Raw genomic sequence first — 14840 nt, forward strand, 5'->3', positions numbered from 1 at the left:
GTCATCGACCGACGTACAGATTTTCAAAATACAAGTCTAGAGTCAAAATAAAAGTTTCTGTGAATTTAATGGCAGTTGGCAAACTAACTTTGGTGCATTTCCACCACTTACTGGGATGGAGTGTGAAGCATAGGCGTTGAATAATAAAAAAAATAAAACACACCTTAATACTAAATTATATTAAACAGATCTGTTGCCTTTAAAGGGACAGTTCACCCAAAAATGAAAATTCTCTTATCATTTACTCACCCTCATGCAGTCCCAGATGTGTATGACCATAGTCTTTCTAGCAAGTCTGTCCACTGTCGGCCATCTTTGGAATGCTCCCGGGAGACTATTTCCAGTCGTGACATAATGTCTCAGCTCTGTTGGTCCTTACAATGCGAGTGAATGGTGATCAGACCTATGTAGCTCCAAACGTCACATAAAGAAAACATAAAAGTAATCCATAAGACTCCAGTGCATATCTTCAGAAACAATATAATAGGTGGGGGTGAGAAACAGATAAAAAATTCATATTTTTTTACTCTAAATCTCCTCTTTCACTTTCACATCTGAAAGTCACATGTGGTGTCTGTTTAGTTTCACTTTCACATCTGAAAGTGAAAGTTAAAGTGGATATTTAGAGTAAAAAATGACTTAAATATTGTTCTGTTTCTCACCCACATCTATTATATCACTTTTGAAGATATGGATTTAAACACAGGAGTCATATGGATTACTTTTATGTTTCTTTTATGTGATTTTTGGAGCTACAAGTTCTGATCACCATTCACTTGCATTGTAAGAACCAACAGAGCCATACACCACTCTCGTGACCTAATTCCCTTTGAATACTGTATATAGATGTCTTCCTTTTCCCTCCCTGGCCCACATCTATTACCACATCTCCTTAACAGACTCTTTAATTAACACTTTAATTTCAGATTTACTTAAAGGACAAGTGTGAAACTTTTTGTTGTTGTTGTTGTTGTTGTTGTTGTCAAAATACATTCTACTTTCCCAGTTTATTGTTCACTGACAACTATAAGTAAGCCATTCTTGGGTTTTCCTCCCCCAAAAGTATAAACAATGAGCTTTGTTTATATTTTGTGCTGCCCGCTCAGCTCCACCCATCCAGTTCTAACTCAGCCTATAGCGTGAGTTTGGGGCGTGGCTACTTGAACTAGCTGTTCAGCCGGGAGAATGTGAAGAACCATGGCAGACTTGTACAGAGAAAAATAAATTTAGCTTCGTCTACAGATGTTAAAGCCAAAATTCGAAGACTTGCTAAAATACAGAGACAGAGAATGGGAGTAAAACCAGAGTGAACATTGGCGTCGCATTTACAAGGTGGAGGACACACACACCCACACACACACCCACCCACCACCAATGATGAGATTGGTCTGGCAAACGGGAGCGCCAATAACGAGATTGCTGCGCAAGTCGATAATAAACCGCCGCAACCCCACCCTCCCACCATCAACAACAACAATCTCGCCTAGGGCGCCAAAATGGTCAGAAACGCCGCTGTTACGCTTATTAGTTACCAGAAACATCCTACCTCATGTGCTCGATCCCGCGCACCGCACACCCAGCTGCTGTTCAATCCAGTGATGTTATCGGATGACCAGATTCATCTGCCACACTTTCTGTCTGGTGTGTTTATGTTAGAGTGGTCTTGTTTATTACAACGTCTAATGTTTATTACCTTTTATTTAGTATGACCTATTTGTTCATAGGTAATCAGAGAGTGCGAAAGGGCATGATGAGTCTCAGGGGTGTTGCCAAAAGTTGTTTGAAAAGATTTATTCTTGTAATTCTGTTTTGTGCCACTAGTAGCACATAATTTACACACTTCACCTTTATGGTGCATTAATATCTTTATAAAATAAAGATAATTATCATTTACATTTACATTACTTTCCACCCCTTCATGACCCATAAGAAGAAAGTTACTATTCCTTGCTGCTGTAATCTAAACGAAATATGAAGAATTTCCAATAGAATATCTTGTCTTGATGAAGATTTACCATTCATTAACCTTGTAAGAGCAGAAAAAGAGTCTGAACAAATCACTACATTTAATGGATGAATCTGAAGAGCCAACAGAATTGCTATCATTTCTGAAGAAACTGATAAATTAAGTTATAATATAAATTTGTATTTAAATTGAGGAATGACCACCACTGCAGCTGTACGCCCGGAATCAGGGTCTTTAGAACCATCTGTATATATTTGTAAACAAAAATAATACCTCTGGTGTATATATTGCTTCACTGCCATATCCTGTGAGATGCACCTTTGTTTGACATTAATCTTATCCAGCAGCTGGAGATTGACTGATGGCATTGGAAAAAGCCAAGGAAAACTGGCATAGCCACTGTTGGACTAATAGTAACATTAAGTATTCCCATACGTTGAGCCTCTCTATTTGTAGTCCATCCAAATCTTTCTAACTGTGAGTACTCATACTCCTAGTAGTTCTCCAGTACTTTCTTCACAGGATGATTGTTAACATGTCCTTTACTGATGTCCAAAAAAACATTTTCAGTTGTGACCATAAAATTTCCAAAGGCATTTCTCCCTTTTCCACTTGTAGTGCTGCTACTGACGATGAACTAAATGCACCGCAGCAAATTCGTAACACCTGGGATTAAATTACTTCTACAGTTTTCTTCATTGTTGTTGATGCTGAACTATATACATTACTACCATAATCAATTGTGGACTCTCTTTATGGAATGTTGACTAACAGCACCCCAGTCTATCCCTGCCAATTTTGAGTCCATCCATACTCCCAAAAACCTGATTATTGATAATTGTTCTAATAACTTTAATTTAACATTAGGATTTTTCTTCTTTCTTGAGAAGCATATTACCTGAGTTTTAGTTACATTAAATCGACATCCCCAGCAATTCGCCCACTTTCCAACTTCATCTATTGCCTCCTGCATTTCTTCCTCTCTTCCACAGCACTCCATCATCAGCATATAATGATCTTTCTATCCTTGGCCCATTTCTTGAAAAAATAACACATCATAATATTAAAAAGAATGGGGCTGCAAACACTGCCTTGAGGTGTTCCATTATCAATCGAATTTACTTTTGAATATTAACATCCCACTATATTTGTATTGTCCGATCCATTAAAAATCTCACCTTAATTCCCATTTTAATTAATAGACCTTCCTTCCACATCCTGTCATATGCTTTCTCAACATCAAAGAACACCCCTATTTGCACTATTTTGTTCACTTGTGCTTTTATAATATCAGCCTCTAGATAAAGGCCCGCATCTATTGTGCTATGCCCTTTCTAAAACCACTCTGGTGTGTATATAGAAGCCCCTTACTTTCAAGAACATAAGTCAGCCATGACTTAACCATCCTTTCCATTAGCTTAGACAGGTTGAAGGTTAAAACTATGGGTCTATAATTTGTTGGATTAGAATGATCCTTCCCTGGCTTTGATAGGAATGACAACTCCATGCTTCCAGGATGAAGGGAGCTTCTCTACTTCCCATACCTTATTAAAAAGGCCTAAAATTATATTTAATGATAAATCTATCTGATAGATTATTAATCATTTAATAACAAACTTCATCCTTCCAAGAGACGTATGTCTCACACCCACAAGAAACTGTTTCAGTTCATACAACGAAAAGTGTACATCAAGAGTACATCCAGAACAACCTCTTTTGGCCAAGATTTCCAGGTTCTCTCTCAAACTCTGTTGTCCTCATTTCCTCATCTCATCCGATATAATTCCATTGCTATGCACCAGTGTGTGGTGGACTTCTGAAGTGAGTCCAATGCAAATTCATGTTTAGGTTCCATTTGATACTTACATAGCTTTCAGATTAAACCCATATAAATCTGAAATGTGATATCACAAAATATTATATAAAAAATGATATAAAAAATTAACATAAACATACTGTATATGCAACAACATATATTTCAAAATACTAAAAAATGACAGTTTTAACATATGTAACATATTTTCCTAAATCATACTTTATTATAATCTAATTTGAACAGGCTATGAAGCCTACATACTGTATATGCCCAAATAAATGAACAATAGTTTTATATACATATTACAGTATATGTTAATTGCCATATATCAGATATCTGTATGGGAAGACATTTGAAATACCTTTTATCTTACAATGTTAATAAGAATACAATTCTTATATTTTTGTATGTTCATATTTATTAAAGTCAAATCAAAGACTCATCAAGTTTATGCATTGTATTATAATTATTATTATGTTTGCATTGCTTCAAAAACAAAAGGCCTACTAAGTACAGCAACAAGCATATTTCATGTATATTTTATCTGTTCGCCTATTTTTTTTTATAGTTACCTTATTTTTGGATCATTAGTTATCTTCTCATTGGTAAACACCGAAAGTTTCATGATTGTATGGAGCTGCCACCTGTAAGGGCGAGTGCTTACTAAAAACCATTCACTGACACACCATTTCATGTTTCAAATCATTTCAAGTTCATTTTAATTTGGATGTGACCAAAAGTGCTGTTGCCCATGTCGTTTAGTTTTTACTGTGTAAATAGTTGCTCCGCTTACATCAGTTTGTCCCACTTTTTGTGACTTTTGGTCACATTTGGCGGTTACCCCACCTCACATTCAAGCCATGCTTTAGGAGCTCAATGATATTGCAATTTCTGAGGAGGCACTGCCTCCCTTGCGTCCTCTGGGAAAACGCCATTGCTATGCACTTTAATGAAGGCCTCAGCTATCACTTCATTTCTGCTATCAGTGATAATTTGTTTCTCATCACCTATCTGGACATGAATACTACTGCACTAATTCTTAACTTCACTAATGCTCTATTTCTGACTTTAATTGGCTTACTGCAATCATCTTTCTACCATGGCACATATTTCTTCCCTCGCACCCCTATGTTTTTTCCAATCACCTCTCCTGTACCACAAAGAATTTCACATTTTATATTTGAGCTCCTCTACATCTTCTATGGACTTGCGTAAACCCAATAATCTTTCCTCACTTATCTCTTTATATTTATTCCAGTCTGCAGATTTGAACTTCCACCTAGGAATTTTCTCCATAACAGTCTCTATTTTCAAATGATAGATATTTTTTATTGTTAATATTTGCAAATCGAAAATAGTTAATTTGATATATTCATTTATGTAAATTATAGTCAATTTAAGTAAATTTTAATAAAATTATAATAATAATATACCCAAATATACTGAATGTTAATTATTAATAAATTGATACATATATTGAAAATGTACATTTAAAATTACATTGGCATTTTAAATAAATGTACATTTATTGTATACAGTTGTGCTCAAAATATGCATACCCTGGCAGAAATATGACTGATCATGCAAAAACATTTTTTATTTTATTTAAGGATAGTGATCATATGAAGCCATTTATTATCACATAGTTGTTTGGCTCTTTTTTAAATCATAATGATAACAGAAATCACCCAAGTGGCCCTGATTAAAAGTTTACATACCCTTGAATGTTTAGCCTTGTTACAGACACACAAGGTGACACACACAGGTTTAAATGGCAATTAAAGGTTAATTTCCCACACCTGTGGTTTTTTTAAATTGCAGTTAGTGTCTGTGTATAAATAGACAGTGAGTTTGTTAGCTCTCACGTGGATGCACTGAGCAGGCTAGATACTGAGCCATGGGGAGCAGAAAAGAACTGTCAAAAAACCTGCATAACAAGGTAATGGAACTTTATAAAGATGGAAAAGGGTATAAAAAGATATCCAAAGCTTTGAAAATGCCAGTCAGTACTGTTCAATCACTTATTAAGAAGTGGAAAATTGGGGGATCTCTTGATACCAAGCCAAGGTCAGGTAGACCAAGAAAGATTTCAGCCACAACTGCCAGAAGAATTGTTCAGGATACAAAGAAAAACCCACAGGTAACCTCAGGAGAAATACAGGCTGCTCTGTGTGGTTGTTTCAAGGAGCACAATACAATGATAATTGAACAAAAATGAGCTGCATGGTTGATTTGCCAGAAAGAAGCCTTTACTGCACCAGTGCCACAAAAAAGCCCGGTTACAATGTGCCCGACAACACCTTGTCACGCCTCACAGCTTCTGGCACTGTAATTTGGAGTGACGAGACCAAAATAGAGCTTTATTATCACAACCATAAGCGCTATGTTTGGAGAGGGGTCAACAAGCCCTATTGTGAAAAGAATACCATCCCCACTGTGAAGCATGGTGGTGGCTCACTGATGTTTTGGGGGTGTGTGAGCTCTAAAGGCATGGGGAATCTTGTGAAAATTGATGGCAAGATGAATGCAGCATGTTATCACAAAATACCAGCAGACAATTTGCATTCTTCTGCACGAAAGCTGTGCATGGGACGCTATTGGACTTTCCAGCATGACAGTGACCCTAAGCACAAGGCCAAGTTGACCCTCCAGTGGTTACAGCAGAAAAAGGTGAAGGTTCTGGAGTGGCCATCACAGTCTCCTGACCTTAATATCATCAAGACACTCTGGGGAGATCTCAAACGTGCGGTTCATGCAAGACAACCAAAGACTTTGCATGACCTGGAGGCATTTTGCCAAGACGAATGGGCAGCTATACCATCTGCAAGAATTTGGGGCCTCATAGAAAACTATTACAAAAGACTGCACACTGTCATTGATGCTAAAGGAGACAATACACAGTATTAAGAACTAAGGGTATGCAGACTTTTGAACAGGGGTCATTTCATTTTTTTCTTTGCTGCCATGTTTTGTTTTATGATTGTGCCATTCTGTTATAACCTACAGTTGAATATGAATCCCATAAGAAACAAAAGAAATGTGTTTTGCCTGCTCACTAATTTTTTCTTTAAAAATGGTACATATATTACCAATTCTACAAGGGTATTAAACTTTTGAGCACAACTGTATATTTTGTCTTTTATATTGCCTATCATATGCCTGCTATTAGGGCTACATAGGGTTTGGCATGATCATCATTAATAAAAAATACATTTGTAAAAGGATATCTTGTCATTTTAATGTCAATACTGAGGGCTATTATTATGTACTCATTCTGTACTTTTCATCTATAGTATTTACAAAATATACAATCAATACTAAGAATATTATATTACACCCCTGGAGCCACGAGTTGGAATCCAGGGTGTGCTGAGTGACTCCAGCCAGGTCTCCTAAGCAACCAAATTGGCCCGGTTGCTAGGGAGAGTAGAGTCACATGGGATAACCTCCTCATGGTCGCGATTAGTGGTTCTCGCTCTCAATGGGGCACGTGGTAAATTGTGCGTGGATCGCGGAGAGTAGCATGAGCTTCCACATGTGGAGTCTCTGCGGTGTCATGCACAACGAGCCATGTGATAAGATGTGCGGATTGACTTTCTCAGAAATGGAAGCAACTGAGACTTGTCCTCCGCCACCCGGATTGAGGTGAGTAACCGTGCCACCATGAGGACCTACTAAGTAGTGGGAATTGGGCATTCTAAATTGGGCATAATATTGCAATAAATATTGCGGCTGCATGCTGCATGGATAACAAAGTCATGTTGTTTACTATCAGTAGCATCAGCATGCATGCTAATACATTCCTGCATTTGACCAATCAGGTTTAGCGTTCATGCATTTATTTATGTATGCACCTCTAGTATTCATAGTCATTTATCTCATTAAACGTAGACATGTTCTTCATAGAACATATTTCATTTGTGTTTTCTGTGGCTGTGTTTTTTCATGTATCTAAGCAATTTTAGATAGACTTATTGTTTTATGTCACATTAATCTTAACTCTTCCTTCTATTCATAATGCCACATAGGATGGGCATCGTAAAACTATACAACTGAAATACTAAAGCAGCAGGGCATTTCCATGGAAATGTCAGCCATACCATGGAAAAATGCTAGTTTTAATCTATTTTAGTTCATCATGCAGCTTGATGGACATCATAACAATGTTTCGGAGGTCGATGTCTGCAGGTTTCAGTAATTTTTGATGGTTTTTCCTCATGATGTATGTCTGCTTTCACAACTGTTAAGTCCAATGAAGAGATGTCACGTCCGTAATGCTGGTTTTCCTCATTTATGTGAAATGACAATGAGTGGAACTTGGATTTGCATGATCATGGCAGTGCCAACCCCTTTCGCTTTGTGGCCGTTGTTATTTCTGGTTTGTGCATTTTGGTTCTCAGGATTTTTTTTTTCCACTCAGGGTGTGGTCTCCCAAAAAAAAATAAAATAAAAAAAATAAAATATGCATTCCCTTCCTCCTCCAAGCATTTTAATCCTTTTCAAGAGTATTGCACAAACAATGCTTGCTTCCCTCATTCTCCCCAAGCATTGTTATCTTTTTCAAGGATATTGCATGATTAAATGCTCACTCAATTCAGGGCTTAAATACAGCACTGGTTACTCTTTTCAAGGGTATTGCACAACCAATGCCCCTCTCCCTTTCATGTGTCATAAGCATTGATCATCTTTTCAAGGGTATTGCACAACCATATGCTTGCCCAATTCAGGGCTCATATATATCATAAGCATTGGTTACTCTTGTCAAGGGTATTGCACAACCAAATTGCTCGTCCAAGTCAGGGCTCTAATGCATCAAACATCACAAACGATGCTCCCCTCTCTCATTTTCTTCATTAGCATTCTTATCCTTTTCAAGATTATTGCACAAACGATGCTCCCCCACCCTCACACTCCTCAAAAGCATTGTTATCCTTTTCAAGGGTATTGCACAAATTATGCTCCTCCACCCTCACACTCCTCAAAAGCATTGTTATCCTTTTCAAGGGTATTGCACAAATGATGCTCCCCCTCCCTCATACTCCTCAAAAGCATTGATATCCTTTTCAAGGGTATTGCACAAACGATGCTCCCCCACCCTCATATTCCTCAAAAGCATCGTTATCCTTTTCAAGGTTATTGCACAAACAATGCTCCCCCACCCTCATACTCCTCAAGCACTCGTTGGGGCCCAACAGCGTCATAAGCATTGTTATCCTTTCAAGGGTTTGCACAACATTGCCACCCTTTTCAGGGCTCGGATGCACCACAGAGCAGTGTTTACCATTCTGCAAAGGTATTACACAACAATGCTCTCTCTCGCAAGGCTCAACATTAGATCTGGCACTTATGCAAGGATCCTATTTGTGGACTTCAGTTCAGCCTTCAATACTATCATGCCTGATCTTCTCTAAACCAAACTGACCCAGCTCTCTGTGCCCACCCTAATCTGTCGATGGATCACCATGTTTCTGACAGATAGGCAGCAGCTAGTGAGACTGGGGAAACTCACATCAGGACCCTCACTATTAGCAATGTTGCTCCTCAGGGATGTGTTCTCTCTCCACTGCTCTTCTCCCTGTACACCAATGACTGCACTGCAAGAGACCCCACTGTCAAGCTCCTGAAGTTTGCAGATGACACCACTGCCATCGGCCTCATCCACGATGGTGACGAGTTTGCATACAGATGGGAGATTGATCAGCTGGGTGTCTGGTGTGGTCACAACAACCTTGAGCTGAACGCGCTCAAAACAGTGGAAATGATAGTGGACTTCAGGAGAAATCCCCCCTGCACTCCCCCCACCATCCTGAACAGCACTGTGGCAGCAGTGGAGTCATTCAGGTTCCTGGGCTCTACCATCTCTCAGGACCTGAAGTGGGACACCCCCATAGACTCCATTGTGAAGAAGGATCAGCAGAGGTTGTACTTCCTTTGCCAGCTGAGGAAGTTCAACCTGCCACAGGAGCTGCTGACACAGTTCTACTTGGCCATCATTGAGTCTGTCCTGTGTACATCTATAACTGTCTGGTTTAGTTCAACCACCAAATCAGACAGAAGGAAACTATAACGGACATTCAGGACTGCTGAGAGGATTATTGGTGCCCCCCTGCCCACCCTCCAAGACCTGTATGTCTCCAGAATGAGGAAATGTGCAGGTAGAATCACTTGGACCCCACACACCCTGCCCAATCCCTCTTTGAACGGTTGCCCTCTGGCTGGCGCTACAGAGCACTGAGCACCAGGACATCCAGGCACAAGAACAGTTTTTACCCTCAGGCCATTTTTCTCATGAACAATTAAACTGCCTCAGAACTCCCCCATAGTGCAATAATGTAAATACATATCTCATGCACATATGTAAATTCACATATTTAATTAAATAACTGTACATACCCCTACCTTGCACATACATTACCTCTTGCACATGTACATATGCCATTCTGTTAAATGTCCTATTATTTGTATGTCTATTTATACTCTTACCTTGTTTTATATTCTGTGTCACACTGTAATGTTCTGTGTGCACTTGTTTCTCCTATCACCAAAAACAATTCCTTGTGTACATGAGAACATTCTTATTCTGATTCTAATTTCCTTTTGGGGTCTCCTCTTCCCTGCCATCATTGCTTTCCGGGAGGATCTGACAGTTTGAGTGATTAATCTGAGCACTGAACCGTGGGATGGGGCTTGTGCCAAGGGAAATTATTCTATCACTACTTAGTGATCAATTCTCATTGACATGAGTCTTTCTGAGAGAAATGGAAGTGTAAGCGGTAGTTTTCGCAGGGAGACTCCTAGTAGGTCCATGCCTTTCAATTAAATCAGGTATCTCATCCAATCATAACCCAGGCTCTGCTTCATAAGCTCCAGCTGTTGTTCATCTCTCATTATTTTGCTGTTTGTTTTCACCCCCCTCCACCCCATCACCACCAGTTTGGGTCCCATCCTGCCAGGGGAGTAAACTCCTCTCCCCCGCTGACATCGCTTTCCGACAGGATCTGATGGTTTGATTGATAAATCTGAGCACTGAACCGTGGGACGGGGCTTGCGCCAAGGGAAATGATTCTATAACTACTTAGTGATCAATTCTCATTGACATGAATTTTTCTGAGAGAAGTATGAGAAATATTATGACCCAAGTAAGAGTAAATATGTAGTTTGCCAAAAAAACTACTCAAGTACTTACGTTACAAGTTACTTTATGAAAATTATATTATATAAAGTATATACGCTTCCATTTTTAGAACACAAAGACATTTTTGTTCTTGAAAGAAATTGATGCTTCCTTTCACCAAGGATGCATTAAATTGATCAAAAATACTGGCAAAATCATTATTTGCAAATTTTTATTAAGGTTTCAAATAATTGTTTTAAGTGGTATTTATTCAATTTTTTTCTTTACACATGATGGCAAACATATACTGTGTCACCTATTCCTTACAAAAGTATTAGAAAGTGCTAATTTGGTAATCAAGAAAATTTTCTTATTATTAGACCAATTGAAAATGGTTGCGCTACCATGCGGAAATCACAAAGCAGTGAGTTTTTTCCCATTTGATGAGGTATTGAGTCCTTACAAGTTGCTTTACTCTTGCAAGTCAAATTTTAGTTTTAAAAATAGGCAAAAAGAAACACATTTGTCCTGAAATTCTGTTTTCTTCTGAAGTTTATTGTTTTAGAGAGATGAAGGCTATTTCCATGCATGCTTTCCAGATTCTAAATGCCAAAGACCTGCATTACTGCAAGAGGATTCTTGGACAAGAAAATTAAGAATACAACATTTATTTAAATAGAAATAGCCATTTGTAACATTCTAAATGTCTCTAAATCGTCTCTAAACTACATAATGTGCATTGTGACTGAAGCATTGTGACTGAAACACATTCCTATTTCAGGTTTATTCTCATTCATGTATGTCCAAGTATTTTGGCTATTAAGTTAACATACTGTACAAAACAAATATAATGCAATATCATAGAGGAGGAAATTTATCCTCTACCATACTGCAGCAATTATACAGATATGGAATGAGATTATTAAGCAAACTGTTATCAACTCCTACATGCCAAATTAATAAAATAATTAACATTTCACACAGTGTTTAGTGAGAGATATGATTGATTCAAACACTAAAATTGGTTGTTCTGTATATGTATTATTATATTACAGTTGTAATAATAAAGTCTTAATTAACATTATGGTTATTTAACATATTGAGATATTATTATTAAGTAACCTGTAGCATTTGATTACAATATGTTTTGTGATTTCTCATACCTTGTTTATATAACATCCATCCCTTGCGCACTTTTGGCCTCTATCGGGTGAGGTTTTTCAGACAGATAAGCAGCAGCACAGGTAAGGGAAGTACAGTACAGCACCGTGAGAAAGAGTGTTACCCGCTAGGACAGTTTATTTTGAACAAGAGGGGCGAAAGTTTATGGAATTTAACACGGGAGTACAATATCGAACTGATGCGGATTGATAGAAGCGGACAGCCCGTCTGTGTGCGCCATGGTGCGAGGAAGCGGACGGCGGGAAAAAAAATGTTCAGTGAAAAGTCAAAAGAAGATAGCAATGTGTGTAATTGTAACTATATCAAATAATATTAATAAAACACAGGAATCCGTTGCGTGGGCATTTTCTGCTCCTATATTTTGAATTTCGTTGATATTTTTGTAAATTTCGGTGGCATGTTTGCCCCGAATCCCCGTTCATTTCCAACACTAGCATTGTATCTTTCTAAGGTATTTAAAAGTTTGTTTTAGACATATAGTAGCAAGTAAATAAGATATCCCCACATATATGTCAAACTACATTGTGTTAATGTTTGACACAGTTAAAACATTGCCAACCTTAAAAACAAGTGAAGTTTGTTCAGTGGTTAAAACGTGTTCAGACGGTTCCCTCGTAATGAACTGCTTCTTTCCAGAATAAAATGAACCTAATTAACTTCTCAAAATTAAAAAAAAAAAAAAAAAAAAAAAAAGACAAAGCACATTATTGTTTTTTCCAGCCTCACATATACTTTAAGAAGCATCTCGTTTGAATTAAAGGCTTTTAAAAATGTCTGACGACGTTGTTTATTCTGAGGTAATATTTGTGAAGAGTAACAGAGGTGAGAAACAATATAAATCAGTGTCTTTTAGGTGATTTTTCACCTAAGTTATTTTTGTATGCTTATAACCTGTTTCAAGTAATTTATAGTGTGCAAATGTTCCAGTTGCAAGCAAAAACAAAGTGTGATCAAAAAGTCTAAATTCCAATTTCTTAATTTTAAACTCATTTTTACTGTACAAAACTTAATTACCAGCATAGTATTTTAGTGAAAATGTGAATAATAATAATAATAATTAAAAAAAAATAAAAATAATAATATGTATTTCAGAATTGCTTAGTATTTATGTCCCCCTTTTAATTGCATGCAGATGTTTGTCCAAAACCTGAATATCCATGTTATTCCAGCATGATCTAAGAATGTTTCAATTAGTGTGCTTTAATGAAAGGAAGGAAATCTGACGTTTTCTACGAAGGAGTCAACATGGTCAATATTACACGTTAAGGTTACATACTGTATAGTGACGTAGAAGTAGTGCAGATTATTTTCTCATTACATTTGTTTTAATATGTTCAAAATCTTAAAATTTGTTTAAATAAGATTTTGCATTCCAGATTTTTAATGGGCATAGACATTTGGAGCCCACTGCATATTTCTCTCTCTCTCTCTCTTTCTATATACGAACAATAAAGTGGCATGTTTGCATCTGACTGAACATGACCTGTTGGAGTAGAGTGAGGTTGCATAGTTGAAATTTTAGGAAGTTTATGTCAGGATGTTGTTCTTATGAAATGACAGTAGAATTATCAGTGCAATTTATCACTAAACTTAACACATAAAGCTTATTTAACATTTCAAACTTTGCTAATCCTTCTCTAAAATATTAAGTAAATATAAGCTCTATTTTGATATACGCTAGATTAAAAAATTGGAGCACTGACCTAAAATATATATTATTTAGCACAATATAAAACTCTCTTATTTATACATTTCTTGTAGGTGACTCATCTCAAACTCCACAAAAGACCAAATCTTGTTTTGACTGTGTTCGACTGATACTAATGTCTCTGTGTATTCTACTCAAGGGCGGACTCATTGCTCTTAGTTTTCAATGTGCGTATGTACAGTATTCCTGTTTACACTTGCTCCAGCTTGGTTCATGTCTCTTTTTATACAATATGACCTAAACAGTAAGCTACATCTAATCATAAATACTTCAGATATGCATACAGAGAGGAAGCTTAAAAATTTTCACCAGCTCCACACTGTGCTAAGTGAGAAACTCACAGGTAAGTACTTTTTATGGAACAAAACCTCTCAGATTATATGTAATAACAGAGAGCTTCAAGACTGATCTCAGTTACTATTTCTGTCCAATAATATCAATGATATTATAACAAAAATACTCAGTCTAACTCAAAATCAAAAAGCACTTGCAGTGGCACGTCAAGACCTTCATCACTGCCATCAAAATCTGTCCAAAGCTCTGAATAACATGTAATGATTCCGATATTAGTCACCATCTGAAAGTACTTGTTGTTGAAACAAGTTGACATCCTGTCTCAAATGTGTTTCAGCGTGTCCAAAATACTGGGAGTATCACGCTGGAAAATGTTAGCTCTTCTCTACAAACAAACTGAACTGGACTCAGAGTCGTGATGAATGCATCTCAGGTGGAGGACATCTGGCAGTTATAAACAGCAGAGAGGAGCAGGTTTGTCTGCATTATTATTGTGCTAAATTAATGAATATGGAATAATGAAATATATTTGGAAACATTTTTAATGGATAGTTAGATTCCTTTGGTAAATAATACATCAACACTTTGTCCTTTAAGGAATTCCTAATGAGCATGTTAAACCACTTATAAAGAATCATTCTGGATTGGCCTGACAGATGAGAAAGAGGGTCAGTGGTTATGGGTATACAACACAAAACTTTATAATGATAAACGGTATTTTTTAAAAAAAGAAAAGAAAAAAAGAAAAAAATCAAGGTGA

At 37.2% G+C, this 14840-nt stretch overlaps 1 pseudogene; it reads left to right on the top strand.

The window, feature by feature from the left end:
• The first annotated feature begins 12848 nt into the window (after nt 1–12848).
• Nucleotides 12849–14840, top strand: LOC127421658 (C-type lectin domain family 4 member E-like; annotated as a pseudogene).

The sequence above is a fragment of the Myxocyprinus asiaticus genome, chromosome 30, assembly GCF_019703515.2.
Source record: "Myxocyprinus asiaticus isolate MX2 ecotype Aquarium Trade chromosome 30, UBuf_Myxa_2, whole genome shotgun sequence".
In the NCBI taxonomy this organism is placed as follows: Eukaryota; Metazoa; Chordata; class Actinopteri; order Cypriniformes; family Catostomidae; genus Myxocyprinus; species Myxocyprinus asiaticus.